A 13270-nucleotide genomic window follows, 5' to 3' on the forward strand; every position below is an offset into this window, starting at 1 on the left:
GTTATTTTGTTTCATTATATTGCTTTTTTGTTATCATTTTGGTGATATGCATTTTAATGTGTCACGTTTCAACTGTTCTGTTGGGCGTGGCCCCATGTAAGCCACCCTGAGTCCCTTTGGGGAGATGGAGGCGGGGTATAAAAATAACATTGTTGCTGTTGCTGTGGTTTGTGATGGTATGTTTTCCATTTCCTCTCTCTTCTTCAAGGATGTCCAGTTTTGGATCTGATCCCATTAGGGGTGGCTGACATTGTTTCTCCAAACTACCCAAATACTTATCCAGATTTAGTCAGCTGCACTTGGACTGTCTACTCTGCTTCAGGAAACAAGCTGAAAGGTGTGGTCAGAGATCTTGAAATGGAAGACTCCAGAAACTGTATTTGGGACTCTCTGAGTGTTTATGATGGGCCAGATCAACATTCGGAATTGCTTGGTATGTTGACCTATAGGATAGATTTTTCCTCAATGTGCATATTGCTAATCTATTTTTAATCCCTTGCTTGTCTATTTTGATTATAAACAATAAAAACAGGAAGCAAGTTTTTTCAGGCTAATTTCTCATTCAAGACTGTTGGTATAGTTCGCTTTACAACAGAAATTGCTCCCAGATAGATAGACAGATAGGTATCTTCTTATGTGACCTATTCTTAAGTTTTCTTGGCAAGGTTTATTGAGAGGGGACTTGTCTGTACATTTTCTCTAACTGTGATTTGCCCAAGATTGTTCATTGAATATCCACAGCAGGGCAGGGATTCAAACTATGGTTTCCCAGAGTCCTAGTCCAATCCTGAAACTGCTGAACCACATTGACTCCAATAAGGTGACTTGTATTAGGGGTTTCTTGGGAGGGGGGGGGGAATCCAAGGAGGCTTTAATTGCCTTCCTTGAAGGCTGCCTAAGGTTACCCAGTGGAGATTTGATTTCTGCTTTACTTAGTTTCGGATTGTTATACCACACTGGCTCTCAACAATACATTCATATTGGAGGAAAAAAATACTCATGGCTTCCCATGAGTGAAAGAGTGTGGCCTAAGCTCAAAGAAGCCTTGGGATGTGACTGTACCTGCTAATCAAAATATCTTGCCACTTCAGGAGTCCTGACTACTATATTATGCCACGGGTTACAATTCTCTCTGTGTTTGTATCTACAGTAGAGTCTCGCTTATCCAACCTTCAATCATCCAGCCTCCTGTATAATCCAACGCAGTCTGCCTCCCCCCCGGATCCACAGCTATTTCAATAAATTGCGATGTTTTCGTGCTAAATTCATAAATACAGTAATTACTACATAACGTTACTGTGTATTGAACTGCTTCTTCTGTCAATTTGTTGTAAAACATGATTTTTGGTGCTTAATTTGTAAAATCATAACGTAATTTGACATTTAACAGGCTTTAAATAGGCTTTTCTTTAATCCCTCCTTATTATCCAACATTTCTGCTTATCCAATGTTCTGCTGACTCATTTATGTTGGATAAGCGAGACTCTACTGTACTTTGCCCAAACAACAAAAGGGTACACACTGCTGTACTTAGTAGAGGTAACATACAACAGGAAACCATAAACATGCTCAGGAGCTATGGTCTTGTGAAGTTAAGACCTGAGGAGGGCTGTTGATAACAGGGTATCTTGGAAATAACTCATTCATAGGGTTGTTATAGAAAACCAACTTGATAGTGCGTGAAGCATCAACTACAAGTTTACAATAGTTCAAACTTGATCCATCCAATTGTCTTTCTGGCAGCTCATGGCATCTATAAACCCCGAAGCTACAGTGTCTAGATTTTAACTACTGGAAAATTGAATTCACTTCACTTGGGCGATCCCTCGTTGGACGAGTAAGATGGTCTTCCATTATGGATTTCCCTGTGGGTCCGTATGTGGCTGTGGAGCCCTATTCTTGCTCTGCATCTTCTTCCGCAGTGAGGGCATTGGTTTCCAGGTGGAAGGCGTTCCCGGTCGGGGTTGGCTTGACGCGCCTTCCTCCTGGCACGTTTCTCTCTTTCACCCTCCACTCGTGCCTCCTCGAATTTTGCAGCACTGCTGGTCACAGCTGTCCTCCAGCTGGAGCGCTCAAGGGCCAGGGCTTCCCAGTTCTCAGTGTCTATGCCAGAGTTTTTAAGGTTGGCTTTCAGCCCATCTTTAAATCTCTTTTCCTGTCCACCAACGTTCCGTTTTCCGTTCTTAAGTTCGGAGTAGAGCAACTGCTTTGGGAGACGGTGGTCAGGCATCCGGACAACGTGGCCGGCCCAGCGGAGTTGATGTTGGAGGACCATTGCTTCGATGCTGGTGGTCTTTGCTTCTTCCAGCACACTGACGTTTGTCCGCTTGTCTTCCCAGGAGATTTGCAGGATTTTCCGGAGGCAGCGCTGATGGAATCGTTCCAGGAGTTGCATATGACGTCTGTAGACTGTCCACGTCTCACAGGCATATAGCAGGGTTGGGAGGACAATGGCTTTATAGACAAGCACCTTGGTCTCCCTACGGATGTCCCGGTCCTCAAACACTCTCTGCTTCATTCTGGAAAATGCTGCACTTGCAGAGCTCAGGCGGTGTTGTATTTCGGCGTCAATGTTGACTTTGGTGGAGAGGTGGCTGCCAAGGTAGCGGAAATGGTCCACATTTTCTAATGTTACGCCATTAAGCTGTATTACTGGCATTGGAGAGGGATTGGCTGGCGACTGCTGGAACAGCACCTTGGTTTTCTCAATGTTCAGTGACAGGCCGAGCTTCTCGTATGCTTCTGCGAAGGTGTTGAGAGTGGCTTGTAGATCTTCTTCTGAATGCGCACAGACGACATTGTCATCAGCATACTGGAGTTCTATAACAGATGTTGTTGTAACCTTGGTTTTGGCTTTCAGTCTGCTGAGGTTGAATAGCTTGCCATCTGTCCGATAGATGATTTCCACTCCGGTGGGAAGCTTCCCATCAACAAGGTGAAGTATCATAGTGATGAAGATGGAGAATAGAGTTGGGGCGATAACATATCCCTGTTTGACACCGGATTCCACCTTAAATGGGTCACTTTGGGAGCCACTGCTGTCCAAAACTGTTGCCATCATGTCATCATGGAGGAGCCGCAGGATGTTCACAAATTTGTTAGGGCACCCGATTTTGTGGAGGATGGTCCAGAGAGCGCTGCGATTCACTGTGTCAAATGCCTTTGCAAGGTCGATGAATGCCATGTACAGGGGTTGGTTTTGTTCCCTGCATTTTTCTTGGAGTTGTCGTGCAGTGAAGATCATGTCCACGGTTCCTCTGGAGGGGCGGAAGCCGTTCTGGGATTCTGGGAGGGTGTCTTCTGAGAGGGGCAGGAGGCGGTTTGCAAGGATTCTTGCGAGGATTTTCCCAGCGGAGGTTAGAAGGGAGATACCTCGATAGTTTCCGCAGTCTGTTCTTTCCCCTTTTTTGAAGAGGGTGATGATGGTGGCGTCCTTGAAATCTGCTGGGATTTTCTCGGTCACCCACACTTTTTCTATGAGCTGGTGGAGTTGGTGTGTTAGCTCAGATCCTCCCTCTTTAAAGATTTCAGCAGGGATCCCATCTGGTCCACTGGCTTTGTTATTCTTCTGTTGGCTGATGGCATTGCTGACTTCTTCCAAACTAGGCAGTGCTGCAAGCTCGTCCCTGGTTTGTTGTTGTGGGATTTGTGAGAGGACCTCTTCGGCCACATTGGAGCTGCGGTTCAGGAGGCTTTGGTAGTGTTCTTTCCAACGTAGTGCAATTGAGTTTTGGTCCTTCAGGAGTTTGGTTCCATCTGATGAGCGTAGAGGCTGTATGCCATGGTTTCTTGGTCCATAGATTACCTTTGTGGCTTTGAAGAATCCCTGAGCATTATGGGTATCTGCCAGGTGTTGGATTTCTTCGGCCTTCTTTGTCCACCAGATGTTCTTGAGTTCTCTTGTCCTTCTTTGGACCTCAGCTTTTGCACTAGCATAGATCTTTTTCTTAGCAGCACAGTTGATGTCTCTCTGCCATGCTTGGAAGGCTTTCCTTTTCTTGTCAATTAGCTGTTGGATCTCGATGTCATTTTCATCAAACCAGTCTTGATGTTTCTTGGCTTGGTATCCAATAGTTTCTTCGCAGGCTTGGATGATGGAGGTCTTCAGTTTGTTCCAATGTTCCTCAACATTTTCGGGGTGTTCTATGGGTAGATGGTCCTTGAGTGCTGTTTGGAGATGGGCTCGTCTGGAGGGCTCCTGAAGGGCTTGGGTGTTCATTTTGCGCCTTGTCTTCCTTCCTTGGAGTCTGCGCTTGGGGGCGATCTTGATAGCCATCGAGGATCGAATTAGCCTGTGGTCAGTCCAGCAGTCGTCAGCACCTATCATGGCTCTTGTGAGGAGCACGTCACGGCGGTCTCTGGCGCGTGTGATTACATAGTCTAAGAGGTGCCAATGCTTTGACCGGGGGTGCTTCCATGATGTCTTGAACTTGTTTTTCTGGCGGAAGAGCGTGTTGGTGATGACCAGGTTGTGCTCCGCACATTTGGTGAGAAGCAGGATGCCATTTGAGTTGCTGTTTCCAACCCCGTCTTTTCCTATGGTCCCTGGCCACAAGTCGAAGTCTCGCCCGACTCTTGCATTGAAGTCCCCCAGGAGGATGATTTTGTCCTCCTTAGGTATCCCCGATAGGACGGTGTCCAGCTGACAGTAGAATTTCTCCTTGATGTCTTCGTCAGCATCTAGTGTTGGTGCATAGGCACTTATGATGGTTGCCCGTTGGTTTTTGGCAAGATCGATTCGGAGGGTTGAGAGTCGTTCGTTGATGCCAGTGGGTGCTTCGGACAGATGTTTCACCAGATCATTTCTGATGGCGAAGCCAACTCCGTGCATTCTTTGGTCTTTTTCGGGCAGTCCCTTCCAGAAGAAGGTGTAGCCTCCTTTTTCTTCCTTCAGCTGTCCCTCTCCTGCTCTCCGGGTCTCCTGAAGGGCTGCTATGTCGATGTTGAAGCGTCCCAGCTCCCTTGCAATGATGGCAGTTCTGCGTTCGGGGCGTTCACTGCCACTGTTGTCCATCAGAGTCCGTACGTTCCACGTACCGAAGTTCATTTTTCTTTTTTGGCCGCAGGGTGGTGACCCCACTGGACGCGGCAGTCCAGTCAGGGATGAGTGAGGCAGACTATGTTTGGGGCACCTTTTCTAGCCCCCTCCCCATGTGGGGTGAGCAGAGTGGGTCCTCAATAGGGCTGCTCAGTCGCGGATACAGCTGCCGAACTACTCAACTGCCTCGGACCTTGAGGTAGAACGACTGAGTCCGTACCCACCGCCCATGTGCCAGTCTGTGACTAGGGGCTTCCAGATTTCACAGTCCTGCCCCCGTCGCCACTCGCTGATCGCCATGGGACTTTGGTTGGTTGGTTTTTATTTTCTTTGGAAGACGCCTGTGCGTGGATTTTTTTAATGTGTGGAGGTCAGTGCACAACTGATCAACACACAGACTTCACAGAGTGAGGTTCCACTGGTGATGTAGTTTAACACAATGACCGTGGCTTCTCAGTCTGTTGCAGCCTTCTTCCGCCTTCGCAGCCGTTGTAACATGTACCATGTTATCCTCCGCCTGCTCCGCCGTTGAGGTCTTTGGGTCTTCAGACTGTGCTTGGTCTGGAACCTCCCCCGCAGCCACTCCTGGGAGTGCACGACTCCAGTTGTTGTGCCTACAGGTTCATCGGAACACGCAAGCCCCCTCACCACGACAAGGTGACAGTCCATCGAGGGGGTGGAAAATTGAATATGCTGCCTTTGGCATTACAGTATTTAATGCATTACCATTCTTCCGATATTGGGTTCCAAGGGAGCTCACAATATATGTTAAACCCAAATAAAGTAAAGACTATAGAAAATAAAAAATGAAAAAGCAATAAAATAAAATCTACATAGGATTAGGTTTTTTTCTTTTAACGATCCCCTCAAGTTTTTAAAATCTTTCCTGGGAAACATGTGAGCTCTCAATGACCTTGTATATCTGAACATCCAGTTTAAGATTTAAAAAAGTACAATTATAGAGCCCCCCCTGTGGCTTATTTCAGGGAATGCAAACATACTGATAATGTTTCAAAACTGTGTTATAGAAAAAGCAATTTCACACAAATACAGTTGAAATTATTGTGCTTCAGAGTTGCTCCAGAGGGAGGCAAAAGGGAGATTTTGGCTGGAGACAGAATGCAGAGTTAGATTCTAGTTTTACCCTTGAGGTGGAACTTGTATGCAAGAACTATTTCAGAAAAGCAAGTGTAATTGAATAGGTTGGAAAAGGGCTTCATGCTTGAAGATGCCTAAATATAAAAATCTGTTCTTGGAGGAAGACAAAAATAATCAGCTTGGGTTTTATGCAATGGGAAGGAATGCTGTTTCCCAGTAAGCGAGTTTCAGAAATCAGGTATGTATTATTTGAAATAGATGAGAATACCTATTAACTGGGTGGGGAAACAACGTCAAAATATGTGCTGTAATTTCATCAGCAGAATACACATTCTAGTAGTAAAATTAATATTTTTGCTGGCAACTGATAGACTTATGTTGGTAGCTCTGATATAATGTGGTCTGTTGAGCATTGGATGTTATATTTAAAATCAGTGTTAGCATTTTAATCATGCACATATCTAATTATGTACATAATACATGTGTGGGTTCATGTACTTTGAATATACTGCATTTGGTTTGGATTTCATGATAATCTAATAAGGAGTGGCAAAAGCCACAAGATGTGGCCAATAGTCCTTCTCAGGTAGAAACAGATTGCCATCGCTGTCAATAAACAGTGTTCTTTTTTTTTCTTTTTTTGCGGTTTGTAGGAAGATTTTGTGGCCGAAAAGGGCACTTCAGACTCCTTTCAAATGGAAGCTACTTCACAGTCTGTTTCAAAACTGACGGCTCAATTGGAGCCAAGGGCTTCAAGGTCATTTTTGAAGAAGTGGATCATGGACCAGCATAACAAAACAAGAATGGATTAGGACTTCGGAATCCATGTAATTGAAATTTGTATTGTCGAATGCTTTCATGGCCAGAATCACTTTTTTGTGACATTTCATCATGATTTGCTTCTCAGTGGCAAACAAAAAATACCCCCCCCCCCTCCCTGCACTTGGTTGAGAATCAAACCAAAATTACAAAGAACATGTGCTCATTTTACCAATTTTGGAGGCTGGTTTTTCTATACTGAGTGCTATGAGTGGCAATCACATTTGGTGTGGAATGTCATTATTATCTGCCTTCATTTTTTAAAAAAATGTATGCAGCCCCTCCTGTGGTCATACAAGACTCCGCTGAGCCACATCCACATGTGACCGGCAGGCTGCACAGTTCCTGCCCTTATCATACATCTTGTATCAATGATTTCTGGATGGGTTTTAGGTTAGTTAACAATAATTTGTGCTTCAATTCTTGGATTATATAATTTGGCTGGGAATGCATATGCCTCTTTTTTCTTTTATGCAGGAAAATTCTGGAAAGCCACTACTATGCAGGAATAATGGGCATTATACAGTGGCTGGTGTTATGTACTGGGAAAGCGGCAACTGTGATCCAGAATTACCAAGAAGTCCTACACATGGATTTCTGTTAATAGGAGTTGGGTCTCATTAATGGAAATTTCACTAATGGAAAATTGTGAAAAGGGTAGTCCTTAATTCAATACCCTTTCCCTTTAAAGACAGAGGACATGAACTCCCCAAGCTAGTTTTTTCTTTCTTTAATGTGACAAAACACTGTCTCAGTCTGTCTTTCCACAGAGTTTCAAAGACGATTCAGGAAATGTTGTGTGATAACATATAGGACTTCTTCATAAGATAAAAATAAAAGACTAAGACAAGAAAAATTCACTGAATTAAAATACCTGCTCTGAGAAGTAATTTGGATGGTTAAACACTGCCCAATGATCATGTGTTGTACAAAGGCAGCTTTGGTGAAGCCAGTGTGATATTTTGTCCATAATTTTGTAGAAGTGAATCAGACCGAAGTTTTCTGTTCTTATAGTACCGCTTTATGAAAGAATTATGGCCACTGAAATAAATACCCAATTATACATCTGATTGTGCCTGATTTATATATTTTCTGCCAGCATAAACTACTACTGCCCTTCAGTTTTGCCACCCAAAGCCTGCCACTCAAACCCAAAAGGTTCTGTTTCTTTTCTTTCAGGAATCAAACATCAAGTGACATCCTGAGATCTCAAGATTCTAAGGCTATAGTCCAGAGTTTCTCAACCGGGGGGTCGTGAGGGGGTGTCAGAGGGGTCACCAAAGACCATCAAAAATCACAGTATTTTTATTTATTCTGTTGGTTGGTCATGGGGGTTCTGTGTGGGAAGTTTGGCCCAATTCTATCAATGGTGAAGTTCAGAATGCTCTTTGATTGTAGGTAAACTATCAATACCAGCAACTACAACTCCCAAATGTCAAGGTCTATTTTACTCAAACTCCACTGGTGTTCATATTTAGGCATATTGAGTATTTGTGCCAGGTTTGGTCCAGATCCATCAATGTTTGAGTCCACAGTGCTCTCTGGATGTAGATGAACTACAATTCCAAAACTCAAGGTCAATGCCCATTAAACGCTTCCAGTATTTTCTGTTAGTCATGGGAGATCTGTGTGCCAAATTTGGTTCAATTCCATCATTGTTGGAGTTCAGAATGCTCATTCATTGTAGGTTAACTATAAATCCCAGCAACTACAACTCCCAAATGGCAAAATCAATACCCCCCCCCACCCCCGCCAGTATTCAAATTTGGGTGTGTTGGGTATTTGTGCCAAATTGTGTCCAGTAAATGAAAATAAATCGTACAGATCAGATATTTACATGACAATTCACAACAGCAGCAAAATTACAGTTATGAAATAGCAACAAAAATAATGTTATGGTTGGGGGGCACCACAACATGAGGGACTTCATTAAGGCGTTGCGGTTTTAGGAAGGTTGAGAACCACAGCTATAGTCCTTCAACTACTTGATACTGGTATTACCGTATCCTAGGTTTTTGATTCGCAGTCTTGTGAGTTAAGTGTTTCATTTCTTTCGGCATACGTGTCTCTTTGTGTCTTAAGATAACATGTGCACCTAGGCCCTTTCCCTGCCTCTTCCATTGAATTCTACAATGCCAGAATATTCACCAAAGAGAAAGAGCAATGCTGAACCTCTCTCAATGATACAGGCAGGCAATCCCTTTGGCCAGAAGAGATCACAAGGGGAAATCTTGCTACCTAGTGATGTCATAAGCACCTCCTGTGATCTACTCCTGAGTAGGAGCTTTCTATGCCCTTTTTCCTTGTGCTGCTTTCACTTCATACCCAAGAGGTCTGAAGAGAGACAGTGTTTGCTGAACAGTATTTGACAAATCAAATAGCTTTATCTGTGCAGCCCGGTCAAGGTTTCACCTTCAAAACGACCCTGTGTCAAAAATATGAGGTGGCACACAGCCTTCACATAGGTTCTCCTGTCTGGTTTTGGTGAGTGAGAATGTTGATTTCCTTCCTCTTTTGCTCAATCTTCTATACCTTTTGGATTTTCCATAACTGAGACTAACAGGCCTTATTCTTAAGGCCTGGATCAGATATTACACTGCCATTTTTCACTGCTTGTTCCCAAATCCACAAATTTCCTGTCAATCTACATATTTCTAACTTTGCAGAGAGTAAAACATTTAAAATAATTCATAATTAGAACTGATATCTGCTGTGTTTGCATTTCCTTGGTAGCTTTGCCTGCCCCTTTTGTTTGGATTCCTAAACTGTCTTTCTGTGTGCCTAACTTAGGTTACTGGAATGCTAGAAAAGTGGGGGCTGAAGGAGGAGGTAGCATTCTTCCTGGGGGTCAGTGTGATTTTGCTATATCTCATAACTGCACTCCCTATGTTGGCTAGAGCTGGATCCAGAGGTGAGGCAGTCCTTGGCAAATAAAGCTTTGGTGGAACCCTTCTGTGTTAGTAGATACGTTGGAAAATTTCTGAAAGTGTTGCTGCTCCACACAGCAGAATACAATTGTAAAAATACGTACATGAAATACCCTAGTTGCATTTGTGCATATGTGTATGCTCCAACTATCTATATTTGGGCAGGGACACAGATATTAAAATAGCCCCAATAATTACCTAAATTTAGGGGAAAAAATTGCATGTGAATTATCTCGTAAAGTAGGACCTCTACTTTCATGGGGGTTAGTAGCACATCCCCCTCCTGTGCAATAGTGGAGTGACGATTGTATTTACAAATGAAATATTCCATATATTGGTTTGAGTCCAAGTTGCTTGCAGGATTGCCTTCTCCCACACAATCTACTTCTTAGAACACTGGGTTTCTCTGTGGGGCAGCTACTCCAACCTGCCAGAACCCGACTAGCAACCATTGTCCAGAGGACCTTTCCATTGTTGCCACTAGACTCTGGATGACTTGTCAGAAGAGGATTCAATAGCTCAATGTGCTGTCAGAATTGAAAACACAAACTCTCTCTTCCGGCAAACCTACCCAGTCAATTTTAAATTGTGAATTTTAATTTTATATCCTAATATCATTGTGTTTCAATCTTTATGCGATGTGTTGTTATATATATTCAAAACAAATAAAACAAAAACTAAAGTTTTAACTAAAAATATGTCAAAACAGTAGCAAGAAGAATTACAGAAGATGACTGGTTTACAAATTACAAATAAAATTAAATACTTGAGAATATACATAGCAAGAAATTCACAACTTTTGAAAAACAATTATGAATTGAAATGGAATGAGAGAGAGAAAAGATAATTGGAGAAATTTAAACCTCTCAGTAATGGGAAGAATAGCCACAATAAAAATGAATATACTCCCAAAGATGTTATATTTATTTCAAACAATGCAAATACAGATCTTTAAAATCTGGAATAAAGAAAGGACAATTGAGAGCACGGTGGAGAGGATTGGAAGTTTTTTTCTTTTTTCCCTACTATTTCTCTCTTCTTCTTTACCCTTTTAGGCTAAATCCATCTCTTCCTTAGATAATAGAAATACAATTGTGTAGTAGTTTCTTTGTCTTTTTAAATTTTATTTTATGAAGTATGAATATTATTGTTAGAGCACTCAGGCAAGAAACCCTATACCCATATGTCCGATTATGCTTTACCTTTCGTTTCTTTTTGCTTTTTAACATATTGTAAATAGTTTGTAATCTATAAAAATTACTTTGAAAGAAAAGAAGTACTTCCTGATGGTAAGAGCTGGATTCATAAGCAAAGTGCCTGTATGCTGTATACATGAAGTTTTGTGAGTAAACCAACTATGTTACTTTTAAAGGAGACTGTTTATTTTGTCTCTTGAAGGCATGATTTAAAGACAAATATATATTTTAAGGGAGAGTAAATGTTTCTGGGCAACTAAAAGAACACTTCTGAAACTCTGCTGAATATATATGTTTTTGTGCATTGGCATGCCTTTGTCCCTGGCAGTTCAAAGACACACCTGGATACATGAGTTTAACAGCTGAGAGACCTAGTTGCCTTGCATGGATGCTGGTAAGCATCACTTTTCAAAAGGTTGTGACTTCTAACAAGGCCATGACTTTCCAGTGACCAGTGGTTTTCCGAAAAGGTTATGAATCCCATTTCCCAAATGTTATTTATTTTGTTTATTTACCATATTTATATACCGCCCCTCTCAGCCCCGAGGCGACTGTATATGGAGATTCATGTTTTCCAAATGGTTATGGCATCATTTTGCCAAAACCTTTATGGGAGAAAGGCAGGTTAAAAAGAAATTAATAAATAAATAACTAAATTTTAGGAAGCAGTGCCATTTCAGTAAATCTCTCAAAATGTCAATCACAGTTTATTCTTCTCTTGCCTCTTTTGTTGCTTTTATGTGGCTCTATCAGAATGGTTTCTCATCGCAGAAGCATGGGAACACGAGTCATCAGTAGCGGGAATGCCATTATCTGATGCTGAACATGAGGGCTTCTTCTGAGTCATCAACCACCCATGTAAAAGTGGCCCGCTTTGCTCATTCAGAGCTTCATTTGGCTGCCAGCATTCTATGATCCGCCAGCTGGATTTATATGAAAACCATGGGTTTATTCCTAAAGGTAAAATCAGTCCCAATATTCACATAAATTGCTGTGTCTCCACTGTATAAACGAATTAAAATGGAGCTTCTTGCAAAGGTTTGACTCCAAATTAATTGATTTTCTTCAATCTGATCAAATAGACAATTTTGCTACCAGTTTTCTTCAGATGTGCTTTCTAATAATATTTTTAAAAACTAATTGAACTCTTAATCTTCAGTCTTAAAACCTTTTATGTGCATGACTATACCTGGGAATACTTTAATGTTCAGCCAAACAGTGGAAGGTAGTAGATAAGGTCAAATCCTATTTTGTTGCTTGTTCAGCATTTTCATGGACCTGACAATCCAGTAATGTTCTTGATCCAGAGATGACAGGTCTCAGGACTTTCTGTATTAGTAGGCCAAAGAGATCATCTGTCACCCTTAAGACACCAGGGGGACCAATGAGGGGATGGAAAAGTTCCTTCGCCCATTCTTTGCAGTTGCTCACTTCTGCTCGATGTCAAGAATAAGGCTAATGTGCTTTAGCCAGGAATAATGGGAATAACCAGAAGTAATTAATCTTTTTCTCTCTCAACCTCTCCCTCCAGGGCAGGTGTTTCCAACCTGGAGGAACATCAGACTTTTGTGAATTTCTGCAGCTTTGCTCTGTATGGGTGCACCATGAAAAAATATTTGTGAAGGTGAGGGGAAAAAAGACAAGTATTGGAAACATAATAGGCAGAAATAACCAAGAATGTTAACATTGATAGAGAAAGAGTTGATGGACCGAAGTACAGATAGAAACTAGAATAGAGGTGCATTCTAAGCAAAGTTTGATTTGATGATCCAATGGTAATTACATTTCTACACTCACACAAGAAGTCGTGGACCCTGGGCCACTGTTTTTGAAAAGAAAAGATATAATTAGAAATTACTTCCTCTGATCTTCTTTCAAAAATAGCTTCTTTGGGTTCCAATTGGCCAGGGCAGGCCCCAAACATGTCACCATAAGGGAATATTGGAGCAACACATTTACAGAAAAGGTATTTAAAAATGCAATTTTTATTACATTTCAACAAAAGAAATTGTTTGAGCACTGTTAGGAAGAAGACTGTAAATGTGATTGAAATGTTCTTCATAGCCGCAGAGAGCTTTGAAGGACATATTACAGTACATAAGAGATTGTCTTCTTCAGTGACTGATAAGGAAATCCTTTATATCTTTTGACATGTCCCAGGGATTGCATGGAGCCACAGCCCTGCTTTGCCC

At 42.0% G+C, this 13270-nt stretch overlaps 1 pseudogene; it reads left to right on the forward strand.

The window, feature by feature from the left end:
- Positions 1-124: 124 nt before the first annotated feature.
- The window catches only part of LOC137097136 (tolloid-like protein 2), a 78101-nt pseudogene continuing 64955 nt past the window's right edge, over positions 125-13270 (forward strand).

Source organism: Anolis sagrei, chromosome 5 (genome assembly GCF_037176765.1).
Source record: "Anolis sagrei isolate rAnoSag1 chromosome 5, rAnoSag1.mat, whole genome shotgun sequence".
NCBI classification, from domain to species: Eukaryota; Metazoa; Chordata; class Lepidosauria; order Squamata; family Dactyloidae; genus Anolis; species Anolis sagrei.